At 39.4% G+C, this 13,119-nt stretch overlaps 1 protein-coding gene across 2 annotated transcripts in view; it reads left to right on the top strand.

Annotated features, from left to right (window-relative positions):
* Positions 1 to 13,119, top strand: part of rab27b (RAB27B, member RAS oncogene family) — a 79,118-nt gene that overhangs the window by 46,732 nt on the left and 19,267 nt on the right. Inside the window, exon 1 of one of the 2 annotated variants that reach the window (XM_005725517.2) lies at positions 1,278 to 1,411. The exons of the other annotated variant lie outside the window; for it this stretch is intronic. The gene's annotated coding sequence lies outside the window, so the exon portion shown is untranslated. Of the gene's footprint in view, positions 1 to 1,277; positions 1,412 to 13,119 lie in introns of those variants that run through there. 2 annotated transcript variants of the gene reach the window in all.

Genomic DNA, 13,119 nt, shown 5'->3' with positions numbered 1-13,119 from the left:
TTTTTTCTTTGAGTCATAAAATAAGGTGCACACAAAGAAATGACAAGGCTTTATCCATGGACATGCAGCACCCAAAAAAGTCATTGCGTTGTATCGCTGGGGATGGATGAATGACCATCTTGCTTAGAGAAAACAAATCCTTTTATCCTTTTTTAGAAAGCAGCCAAGCTCTGATGTCCAGCTTCTGAGGTCAGTGGAATGCCAGAAAAGGTTCAGACCAACATTTATAGCTTGATATTAATAGAATTAGTTTGTCATGTTAAAATGTAAGTGTTCACAATTACAAGGAGGAAATGGAGGAAGCTACTGTGATGCATTGGTTGTGTTCCTAATGTTAGATAGGAAAAAGAATGCACAGTGTAAGACCAGGTTGTGTCCAATGTTTCTGTATGCGTTTTCCATCTGCTTCTCTCATGGTTGCTGAGAGATCCCTAAGCCTGTGTGACTGGGTCTCAGAGAAATGAGGAAGTCCACATCTATTCAGAAGCTGCTGTCTCTCATGCAAAGTGGAGAATGTTGTTTCATTCAGGTGTTGGGTGAGAGAAAATAAAGAGTGCATTTCCTCCATTCCAGTATAGTTTGTATGTATTTTTACCTGCTTCCTGCTTTGCCACAGTAACACACACACACACACACACACACACACACACACACACACACACACACACACACACACACACACACACACACACACCAGGGTTTCCCTGACCTGAGGCTGCTCTGCTCTTGTTCTTTTCCATAATAACGATACATGCAGTCGTTTATCTTACAATGGAAAGTGCCCAGGGATTGCAGTTGTTTCGATTCAGACTGCTTAAATAAAATAGACTTAATCTGATAAGGTGTGTGTGTGTGTGTGTGTTTCCGTCTGTCTCCTGAGCTATCTTATTTAGCCCCACCCTCTCATTACACAGAGAAACTGGGAGAGTCTGAGGCACAGAAAGTAGCAAGAAAAACAAGGGAAAGTTCAAAAACTGCACCAGATTCTCAGCAGAAAACCAGTCAGTTGATCAGGCTTATATTTACAGTTGGGAGATTTTTTGTCAGTTTCTTTAAGTCATTCATTCGGTTGGTCTCTCTGTCAGGTGGTTTAGTTAGTTGGTCCATCAGTTACAGAAGCAGAAATCTGGTCTGCAATTTAACACTAAACACATTAAGACAGAACCAATAAACTACTCCCTATGTCCCTGCAGCCAGTCAGCTGCTTAGTGAAGGGAGTGGCTTTCTGCTCTGCTGCCTGCAGCTGTATTGCAGTCATTCACCAGGTCATCCAGTGATCCAGCCTCCTAGCCAGCCAGCCAGCCAGTAAGTCAGTGGTTGTAAATGCAGGGCTGCTGTTCAGCTGCTCTGAACTCCTTGTATCTCCCCTCAGGATCTTACACCATTGAATCAGCTGAGGAGCTGCTGAGAGGTAAGCAGTTGTGACTTTCACAGAAGTTTGGCAACATTTTGGAGCAGCTGTCTGGCTTTTTGTGTGCATGTGATAGGCTGCAGGGTTTGTGTGCAGAAAGGAAAAATGTATTTTAAAAAAAGTCAGTTTTGAACAAGGAAATGTAGTCGCTGCATCTGTGGAATGTGATCACACCCTTTTCTACAAGTTGAATTGTGTTAGCATGTTGTTGCGCTCGGCTGCATCATCCAGGCTGCTCATTATCCGGGCTCTGAATTTTCTCACATTCTCAGTCTCATGACAGTGGTGATGCTCTGAAGGCAAGTATTAGGCTGGTTTATTAAAGACTGACTTCAGTGTCTATATCAGAAAAAACCACCAGTTTGACTCCCACTTGTCTGTTATTTATAACTTTTTTTTTTGAAGAACTTTAAGTTAATTGTGAAAGAAAAAGATCAAAAAGCATAAAGAAAATAAAAGAGCTAGTATGAGAACAAACTGATCCTGCTTATTGACTTGTGGTAAGCTCCAGAAGTTAAGGGGCTTTTCGACTTTTTCAAATGATTTTTCTTTTTTCTCTGTATATGTCATTTCTTAGTGGAAGGTTTGAGATCATTTGCCTATCCAGTGTGTAACATTTCCTCAAAAGTCATTCTGACAGCTTCACAAATGTTTTAATCTTAATGCCATAAATACTGACCCAGTCTTCCTCAGTCATCTGTGGATTCAGTATGTATGTATGTATAGTGAATTTGCTAGAGTTACATATGTTCACCAGTATTGACCAATTATATACACTTATCTGGATATGAGCTTTAGTACAGGCTGAATTCCAATCCTCTGCTAAGCTTTTAGTTTCCAAATCTTCAATTTATGCATTTAGTGTATAACATAAGGTCTTTAATCAACAGGCTAAAACGGTGTATAAGATTCTGATATGAATCTCTTTGTTAAACAGTCCTTTGTCATTATTTTAGAATGTGTTTGAGAGGATCTTCCGGCTTACTTATGTTGATGTGCTTTTACAAACTTCTCAACTGTAGACATTTTTTTTTTTAAATTACAAATTATTTGTAATTACAATAATACCACTTATGATACCTGTGCAAACCTTAAATTTTATATCCAGAAACATACTGCCTTTTTTCTCAGGAAATGCAGTAGCATTGCAGGATATTGCATTGCCAGGATATTCAAGGTGCCCTTTGGAAGATGTGGCGATATTGGTCATCAACAGAAAATAGTCGTATGTTTATCAGCGTTTTTATTGAGGTTGTCCATGGAAGCTTGCGATTTTTGTCCTGCTTTTGTACTTTATTTTTACTTCCTTTTGCGCTTTCCCGTTCACTCGGTGGTTATGATTCAGTCACCACCAGGTTAAAACTGGGTGACATCTCTTTTTCACCTAGGAAAACTCAATGGCTGCTAGGCAATTTTTACATTCAGTGACCAATTGAAAGCAGCTGGGACAACCAGTTTGTTTCCCCAAGGCTGTGTGCAAATACCCTTAACCTCTGGTCAATTGCACAGGTCACTTGTTGGGAGTGATTCTGTCTTTAAACAGTTGCAGTCCAGCTCAGACCGACTGTAACCACAATGACAGATTCGCAAAGGTTTGCAACTCGTGTGTGACAAGACTCTTTACAGTAGTGCACTCGACTCAGCTGGCTGCCAGCTGGTTGTATTCTGGTTATATTCCTATATAAAAGGTTCCAGAGCACCAATGCCAATTTGCAGTTGAGTTGACTTCATGCAGCAACTACTGTATGTCACAATTTATGGAAGAATTTCTGTTTTAAATATACACAGTTTTGGCTGGACTCTGAATGTAGGTAGTTATTTGAATTTCTGTATGGAGATGAGATGGCAGAATGATTTTGTCTTATTGCTGTTTGTTTGCTTGGTTGGTTTTTTTTCACCGTTTTGATGCACCAAAGCTTTTCTTTGAAGACGGCATCTGACTGTCAATGGTTGCAAACTGGCCCCGATCTTCTATTTCAAAGGAAAAAAAATTGCAAGTTGATTGCATGTGGTCACAATAAAAATCATTTTGTTAAGGCTGCTGTCTCCAACCACTGTTTTCAGTGGGAGGGAAAAAAAGAAATTCTTGAGGCTTACATTTGTATTCTTCACCTTCATTTCAGTAGGAAGCCGTGGGATTAGGTATGAGAGCGAGGCTTTTGGAGTGTCAAGAGATGGGCAGATGGCTGGTTTTGTTTTTTCCCCCTTATATAAATATACAGTATTTAAAAAAAGAGCAGCTGTATCCTTAAGTAAATTTGTATTTAACTGATATCACGAGAAATTAATTTGCTGTTAAAATAATAATAATAATAAACATTGAATATTTTTGACAGGAATTGTTCGCAGGGAAGGTTAGGTGTCTTTGATGTATTTAATTACCATCCAGAACCCACATGTTGGTGTCACTGAATTATTATTTTTTTTGATGATTTGTGTAAAGTGTGTATATGTGTGTGACAAAAAGCCTCTTCCACTGCGTAGGACTAAAGCACATTTGCTGTGTTTAAACAGTATTATCTCAGAACTGGTTTGACTGCAGAGGGGGGAATGGTGTCATTTGAAGCCTGCAATATGTTGTAATAATTTGCAGAGTTCACTTGATGTGACTGAAAATGTTGGTAATAAATGCTGCTTCCTCCTACTCGTATGTGACAGGCATTTCCTCTTTTGTGATTTATATTGGAGGCGATACTAAAGTCAATATTTGACTCTGGTTTCTGTGAAAAGAAAGAAGCAGTTTTTAAAAAAACATAAAAAGGCCCATGAAACCTTGAACTCTTTTAGTCATTATTAAAACATTGCTCTCCGCCGAACCTTGAGGAACTGAAAGAAAACCACATCAGAAAAATTTATTTTGTTGCTTTTATAGCTTTACTTTCCGGGCTTTACTGACACTTTGGAAGTAAACATGAATATGAATTTGTCTTTTATTTTGTATTCTCATGTGAGAAACACAGTTGAAAAGAAATCAAAATATTGACTTAATAACATTTAATAATAGTTAATTTGTTATCTTTTTTTTAAATAGTCAACTGTTAACCTTTAAAAGGCAGTTTTATGTTTTTGTATGTTGTCTGTATAATTACTTGCTTAAGGCTTGTAAAATCATCAATCAGGCTTAAAAACAAAGCTTGCACAATAAGCTTATAGAAGATACTTTTCCCTATTTCATCATATTCATCATGAGAAAAAATGACACTTAAATTTAAGCAAATGGAACAAGAAAAGGTCACAAAGTACCTAAATTAGATTGAGGACCTACAGACCAGAAGATCTTGATTGAATTAAAGTGTTAATAGGATTTTGCAGACAGTGTATGCTGATTAGATCTGCAGAGTTCAGGTATTGTCTGCTATTTAATGCACTTTCCCTATATTTAAAAAAAACAAACAGTATTTGCTTGTTCTACCCGCTATTGCTTTGCATAAATATGATGTTAGAACATTTAAATGTGAAAAGTAGTTACTTAGTGAAATGTAAGATGAGCTAATAAATGCTGTGTAATTACCAAATCACTTGGCTTTAGGACCCTGGAGTGTGGGGCAAACACTCCATCTGATAATGATGCTGTGTGCTTTTTTTTTTGTTTGTTTGTTACTCTCCTTTGCTACTCTCGCTTATGGCAGAACCACACATCCAATCAGCTGACTAATCACGTGACTGTCAACTCAATAAGCAATGAAGGAGGCCAGAGTTTTAAGGAAAATGATAAAGAAGTCAAACACAGTTAGTTATACAGAGAAAAATGGACCAGTGTCTGATTGTTTCAAAGCTGAGTGAAGTAGATTGGAGGATGGTGGGGCTCCTCAGGGATTGCATTTTGTAGCATTCAAGTTTATCTAGTGTTTTAGCTCTGCGAGTTCCAGATCCTTGATGGTTAATGTATCAGGACGGCTTGAATGGAAATGTACTGTTCTTAGTTAGCCACAACTCAGAGAGCACAGACCTATGTTGTTATGCCATTGTCAGTCCCAGTTCGGGGTCATTGCCTGCATAAATTACAGTGTTGCAATTAGGGCTGCCACAAACGATTATTTTGATAGTTGACTAGTCGCCGATTATTTTTGCGATTAGTCGAGTAATCAGATCATGCATCCATTGGACATATGACGTACAGCTTATTGCACCAGCAGCATCTGCTCTTATATAACTATCATTAGCTTACAGCTTGAAGTGTTTGTGCTAACTAAAAATAAAGACAAGATGGTAGTTGTTTTTTTTTTTGTTTTTTTTTTTAATTTTAATGAAATTTGCAGATTGTTTCGGTGAAGTTTAATAAACTCCTTGCTATCTAAAATATAACACTACACCGGAGTATATTCTCGAGCATCTCACACTTCTGATAATCAGTTGTCTGCTTGAAGTTTATTTAGCTGTGCAAAAACTATAACTTTAATCTCAGCCAAACCGATTTACTCAGGAACAAATAAAATACTAAAAAAAAGCCAAACAATAACATTTTTAAGTTATCTAAGTGACTTATATATATTTAACCTGACTAGCGAAAGACGGCGGTGGGTTTGGAAACTATTTGCCGGGAGTCCGGTGTTCTCACGGGCTCTAGGGGCTCTAGTGAGCTTTGCCCCCGGCTAGCTAACGAGCTGGTGGGTAACAGACGTCTCCGAAAACGTCGGAGCGCTTTTGAAAATATGTGGTGTCTTGATAAACTGAGCAGATATTTGAGGTTTACACAGCTACATTCTCACCTGAAAATATGTTAAACGTTTATTTTGTGACCCAGAAAGAATAATAAGAGTAAAATTAAAACTAACTAGCTGCCGCCATTGTTGACAGCTGCGCTGGTAGGGATGGGTATTGAAAACCGGTTCTTGTTGAGAACCGGTTCCCACTGTTTCAATTCCTTGGAATTGTTTGCCATTTTTTGCGAATGATTCCCTTATCGATTCCAGTCGCCCCGAATGACGTCACCACGTTGCGGAGCGTCATTTACCTGGCAGGAAACATGGCGGCTCAAACGCTAAAAAGTTTGGTTATACTTTGCAAGTATTGCAAGTTGCCCTGTTGTCTTCCGTTCTTGTAAAGTAGATATTTCATTTAAGGGAGGAAACGCTACGAATATGCAAAAGCATTTGCTCACAAAACACGCGATGCCCTTAAATGAATGTCGTGTTTTTAATTCCGCTCCGGACTCGTGAATCTCAACCCAGCAGCAGCGGTAACGTTTGCACGTCCTCTCCCGTTAATGCGGCAGGTAAATAATCACCTAACAGTGCATATTATGTTAGCGCGATCTGCCTTATCTGCCATTACTGCCATTACTGTGCGTTTAGGTGACCATGATGAGAGAGACAGACAGAGTCTGGCTGGCGCTCGCTGGCAGTTCTCGCTGCAGTCTACCGGTAGCGTCTCCTTTCAAGCCAGGATAGACTAATGTTACCGAGCAGTGACTAAGTTTGTGGTCGAAGGCTTGCACCCATTTGCCACAGCAGATGCCCCCGATTTTCGGTAAGTGAATGTGTTTAATTGTAGGCAGGGACATTACTGGATATTCTTGTGTAATTGCTACAGAATAATTTATGTTATGCTTTGTTATTGCTACAGAAGAATATTTATTTTATTATTTTACATTTACAATTTTTTTTCCCCGGGGTCCCTGTGACACCACATTGAAGAGCCGTAGGCTGGATCTCTTAAGATCTCACTGCTGGGTTTGTAAGGCCATGTTACTCCTAAATTTCTATCTTGTTCAAAGAGAAGATATAAAATAAAGTTCTAAGCTAATCGACCTTAGTGGCGACCTTAGAATTGATAAGAGAATCGATAAAGAATCGAATCGTTAAACAGAATCGAAAATGGAATCTGAATCGTGAAAATCTTATCAATACCCATCCCTATGCTCTGGGCTGTGCTATGAATTCTGGGACACAGCTTCTTCTTCTTCGGGGTTTAACGGCAGCTGGCATCCTTGTACATGCAGTGCTGCCATCTTCTGTTTCAGTCCATTATTATCTTAAATCCTACTACTCATTCCTGCGTCCTTTGTGATCTTACAAAGCTTCAAACGATGCGTCGACTATTAAATTAGTCGTCGACGATTTTAATAGTCGACATAATCGTGACTAGTCGCGACATAATCGTGACTAGTCGACTAATCGTGGCAGCACTAGTTGCAATCATTAATTTGTTGAATACAACATTTACTGTAAATAACATTGTTACCCTTTGCTGTCATTGATCACTTGCTCTCATTGGTGCTACAATTAACATTAATATTTATACCCATACTGTGATTAATGTTTTAGGCTAGTTATGCTAACAGTATCATATAGAAAGAAAGAAAGAAAGAAAGTGTACTTTATTGGTCCCCGTAGGGAAAATCCCTCTCTGCATTTAACCCATTCACTCAGTGAAGCAGTGGGCAGCCATTGGGCGCCCGGGGAGCAGTGTGTAGGGACGGTACCTTGCTCAGGGGTACCTCAGGGTAGCTGTTCAGGGGAATCGAACCCCCGACCTTCCGATCATGGGGCCACCACTCTACCTACTGAGCTATCCCTGCCCAATCAGGTCTGTTGGTGTAGGCAAGTTGGCTGCTGTAAAGCTGTAGTGAGAGCATTGCTGGGAATAAATCCCGTTCGATTCTCGGTGGGTGTTGGATTCACCCACCAGCTGTGGGTGCCATTTGTCACTGATTCTCTTTATAATTGTTATGGACAGAATTTGTAGGTGCAGCAAAGGGGTGTGACGTGTAGGATTTGGTGATCTTGGGATCTCTGTTTTTTGCAGATGATATGGTTCTGTTGCCTCCACTGAGCAATGACCTGCAGCTTACACTGGGGTGGGGGTATAGCAGAGTGTCTCAGCTTGGATGAGAATTAGCATCTCCAAGTGTGAGGACATGGTTGGTGGTCAGAATGTGTGGCATGCCACCGCTGGGTTGGTCAGGAGTCGCCAAGAGCAGGAGTTCTGGTATCTCAGGTGCTACTTCATGCGCGAGGGAACTGGTCTGTTGTGGTGAAGAGTGAGATGAGTTTGAAAGTGAAGCTGATGATTTTACTCTGCTCACTATGACCAGACGCTGTAAGTAGCAACTGATGGAATGAGAGCTGCTTTTGTGTAACTGTTGTCAGGTTAATGTTTAATTTGACTGAGTAAACATTTGGGTTGCAGTCTGGCTGCGTAATGTCTAGAAAAGTTTATTGCCAATGACAATGTATGACATAGTGGTAAGTAGTAAATTAAAGCGACATGTGCGTTTTTAGCTCGATCGTGGCTCAAGAGTTGGGAGTTCGCCTTGTAATCGGAAGGTTGCCAGTTCGAGCCCCGGCTTGGATAGTCTCGGTCGTTGTGTCCTTGGGCGTTGCCTACTGGTGGTGGTCAGAGGGTCCGGTGGCGCCAGTGTCCGGCAGCCTCGCCTCTATCAGTGCTCCCCAGGGTGGCTGTGGCTACAATGTAGCTTCCCCTCACCAATGTGTGAATGGGTGGATGACTGGACGTGTAAAGTGAATACAGACATACAGGCCATTTACCATTTACCATTTGGTTAGTAAGCATTCATCATACAATGGTTGCAACACTCAAATATGCTGGAAAAACAGCAGATTCTCCCTATTTAACAAATATGCTTTGTGTAAAGCTCCATACACAGCAGTCTCAGCGGTATTCTGTTTACAAGTCTAGAGCTGTTGGACATAACCAAGTTAAACACATCACAACTATTAGAGTCATGAGACCACAATGTTCAATTGTGTCTCTGCACATTAGTCTAAATTCCAGCATTCTGGTCTGATTTGTATTTGATCAGGTTTCATGTGGCTGGATGTAATAGAATTTCTTTCTATCACGGCAGGGCACGAAGAGCTCTGCAAATGGAATTTGATGATTGCTGGTTTCTTGACAGACTCTCTTGTTATAGTGTGACTTGTTAGTCGCTCATTGCTGTGGGGTTGTTTTTCACTGCGCTTGCAAATAATTCTTTGTCAAATTCTCCTCAGTCTTCTCCTCCTTTTGAATTTTCCGTTTTGAAGTTTATCCATCATTACTGCAAAGATATGTGGCTGCAAGGATGTGCCAGACTGTGAGCAGGTGGAAATGCTTTCATGAATTGGGTGTACTGTTGTGTATTACAAGCTGAGTACAGCCAAACATATTGATGTTGATGAAAATGTCACAGGTTTTTACTGCGTTACTATAAACACAATCTGTCTGATCATTAGTCCTTATGTGTGGATATTCAAGATTGGCCATATTATTGGCTTTTTAGAGGTTTTTATCTCATCTGCAATTTCAGAATTCAAAGTGGAACTTTATTCCTCCAGTTATACGCTGATATGCTGCCGTGGTTCAGATTTAATTATCTCAATAACTGTTGAGTTTATTTCTTGTTCCCTGAGGGGTTTATTTTCCTTTCTTAAACTGAAATGAATTTGTAAAGCACTTCTCTGATTCTGAAACCCACCTACTGCCACTGCTGTCAATATGTTGCCAACAGAGGCCTCAGTGGGACATAGAGGACATTAATGACATATTATTAAGTTAAGTACAGCAACTCTGTATGCAAACAGAGACACAAGAGGACATGTGACAGGCATAGGGTAGAAACCACGGGATGCTATGTCTGTGTAGCTAAATACAAAAACAGATGGGTAGTGTGAAATACACAATACATGAATATTATTATTTAAAGTGCATTATAATCTTGGTGGGGATTAACCATGTCCTTGTATTGCTGACACCTAAATGATTGCATTGTAGTCTGGTGAAAGTTATTTTTGCTGTAACCTGTTAGCCCGCCACTAAGTTAGTTAATGGAAGTTGGAAATTGGTCACAAAGAGGGTGCTCCAACAAAAAGCCCCTTGTGGCTGAGCTGGTTACTAACAGATTATTGCAATTGCCCAGAGTTTGCATTCTCCTTTGCTCTCTTTCTTCCTCCAAGAGCTGTGGTGAAACTTAAAAAAAAAACCACATTCATGTATAGAGCCTGATTAGTGCTCTGCATACGGCTTATTTAGTGAGTCATAAAATGCACAAGAGTGGCACATCAAACTAAGTTTAGTTTTACTACTGTTTACATTCAGTACTGCCATCTTGGATTAATAACTCAAGGTTGCTGGGGCTGCTCTAAGTTTTCAAGCTGAAGGGGTGTTGTAGATTTAAATTGGGGATGGTAACTCTGAAATTCCAACTTCCAGTTTATTCATGAACGCACCATGAAGCCTAAATTATCATTAGGGATTAGAGTGTTATGGAGAAAGTTAGGACTTTCTGATCAACAGGCATACAAAAATATTCAGAAAGTTTCTTCTTGTTGGTAGGGATGTTGAAGAACAAAATAAAATAAGATATTCTAATTCCATAAGGTTAGCATTAGGATTAAAGATTAAGGAAGGTGTAATGTAGGTCTACTTTACTCTTAATTTGTTTTTTTATTCTCTTAAAAGGTAAGAACTGATGAGTACCATATCTCTGAGCATCATTGGTTAAACTAGTAAAATCAGTATTATCGTTATATGCACTTCTCCCAATGTTGTTTGTGCAGTTCACTCCTGTAGACATAATTTAGAGTGTTATTTTTTGTGATGAAAGCAGCACTCTTTAGACCTCTTGGCTACATTCATGCTTTTGATCTTTCTGCTCCACCGTGCCAGATGTGCCTCACTGTTTTGCTAAGTGGGTCTGATTTGCTGAAAGGTTTGGAACAATGCAAGACATAAACCAGGAGGACGCCTGAGCAAATTGAATAATCAAGGGTCAATCTTCACCCATGTTAGCGGTTATTGATCGCTCGGCTCCACAGAATAGATTGCTAATGACAGCACAGGTTTTCAACAGAGTCCACTGCAGAGATGGGAAACAAATTAGTCAGATCTGGTTAAAGTGATTTAGAGGCCACAACAGTCAAATGTAAAGGTCTCTGACAAATGTCTGCTGCTTCTAATAATAAAGGCTTACTGAGAAACAAACATTAGTACATTAGCTTGAGAGGACAAAAGTAAAATACATGACTTTCTTTCCACCAATGTTAATGCTTTGTTTTCACAGTGAGTGTCTTTATCATTGTTTCTCTGTCAAGTACGGACAGCTGGCGTAAATAAGCCAATTCTCAGCTGTTGTACTTGGCTTTTAAAGCAACACTTTCTGTTTTACTTTCATTTTGCTTCTGTGGTGTCTCCTTTTGTTTGTTTCTTTTTTTTTTTTTTTTTTTTTTTTTTTTTTTTTTTTTTTCTTGTTGCTTTGGTTTTATTTGATTCTGGTTGCTTTAAATTGCATAAAGGATTCACAGGAAACATTTTATGGGTGTACTTAATAGTTACGTTAAACGAGCTAAATGAGTTTTCTCCTGCGGTCACCATGCAGTCAGTATGGTTTCTAATGCAAACTGGACATTAAAATACATAAAATATATAGATTTTTATTTTTTTAATACAGTAGTTGCTCATGGCTGTTCTCAGTGGTTAATGTAATGAACAAATTGCACATAACAATGCTACTAATGGGCACAGATGCAATTAAAGTAAACAAGACTAAATTTGCCCGATTGTTTCTAAAGAAACAAGCACTGTATTTCTTTGGTATTACAGATTAAAGATTTAAAAACTGGCAACCTCATAATGAATAAAGATGTCATATTTCAAGTTTTGTTTTTTGTTTTGTTTGTTTTTTAGCTCAGTTACTATAACAAATTTCAATTGACTCCATATTTAGATTGACCTCCTGTGCAACTGGTAAACATGATGTTACCATTTGGGAGTTTAAATTGTGAAATTTAAATGTCTGACATTAAAATTCAAAATGCCTATCCTAGGCAGCGGTGGGTGTTTTCTGTAGGGCTTTTTTTTCCCTATCTGATCATGTTAATGCTATCATTTGGGCAACTTCTAGCTTTCATAGTATTTACTATAATCTATGTTGAGTTCAGCTTATGATTAGGCATATGATGAAGAAGCCTCTCAAACCTCTTCAGTAGCAGGTTTATCAGAGAGCCACCTCGACAGGACAAGACTCGGATGTCTATCTGCATCTAAAGGACAAAGGTCACTCTTTCGAGGACACCAATGTTCACATTTTGGACAGAGAGGACAGATGGTTCAAAAGAGTAGTGAAAGAAGCCAACTATGTCCACTGTGAACGACCATCTTTAAACAGAGGTGGTGGCCTGTGACACAAACTGTCAGCCATCTATAATCCCTTCCCAGATGCCTTAACATCCTGGGCCTTTTGACCTCAGTAAATCACATAATAGGGTGGGGGGTAGGGTTCACAATGAGTTCACCCGAAACCATTGCTGATTGTGACCTACACCCATTTTCATACCTTGGCTCGTGTGATTAGGTTGACAATCAATAAGTGGTCCAGGACCCTCTTAGGGACACTCCTAGGGTCTTATAATCTGGGGCTTTCCACCAGTTGCTCTTAGAACTGAAGAAGCTTCTTGGATGAGAGGTGAAACGTCTTCAAGGAAACTTAAAGAAGTCCAGACGTGTTTCCTTCCGAGCTCCTAAGAGGAAGAGATATTTATACTTCTGCCTCTGTCTGTTCTACGAAGCATTTAATCAGAGGGCGAGGTTACATGAACCTTACATAGCTAATAAGCTACAAATACTTCTCCAGAGGCTTACTATTTTTAATGCTTAAAGTTTAGTTGTAAAGGTTAAACTGCAGCAAGGAGATACAGATGAACCCAGTGAATGTGGATAAATAATTAACCCAGCATAGGCCGTCATCAGTGTCCTGCTGCTTTTTAGTA

This window comes from Pundamilia nyererei, unplaced genomic scaffold, assembly GCF_000239375.1.
Source record: "Pundamilia nyererei isolate P.nyererei 1_Seehausen unplaced genomic scaffold, PunNye1.0 scaffold00016, whole genome shotgun sequence".
NCBI classification, from domain to species: Eukaryota; Metazoa; Chordata; class Actinopteri; order Cichliformes; family Cichlidae; genus Pundamilia; species Pundamilia nyererei.
This window is presented reverse-complemented; position numbering and strand designations above follow the sequence as displayed.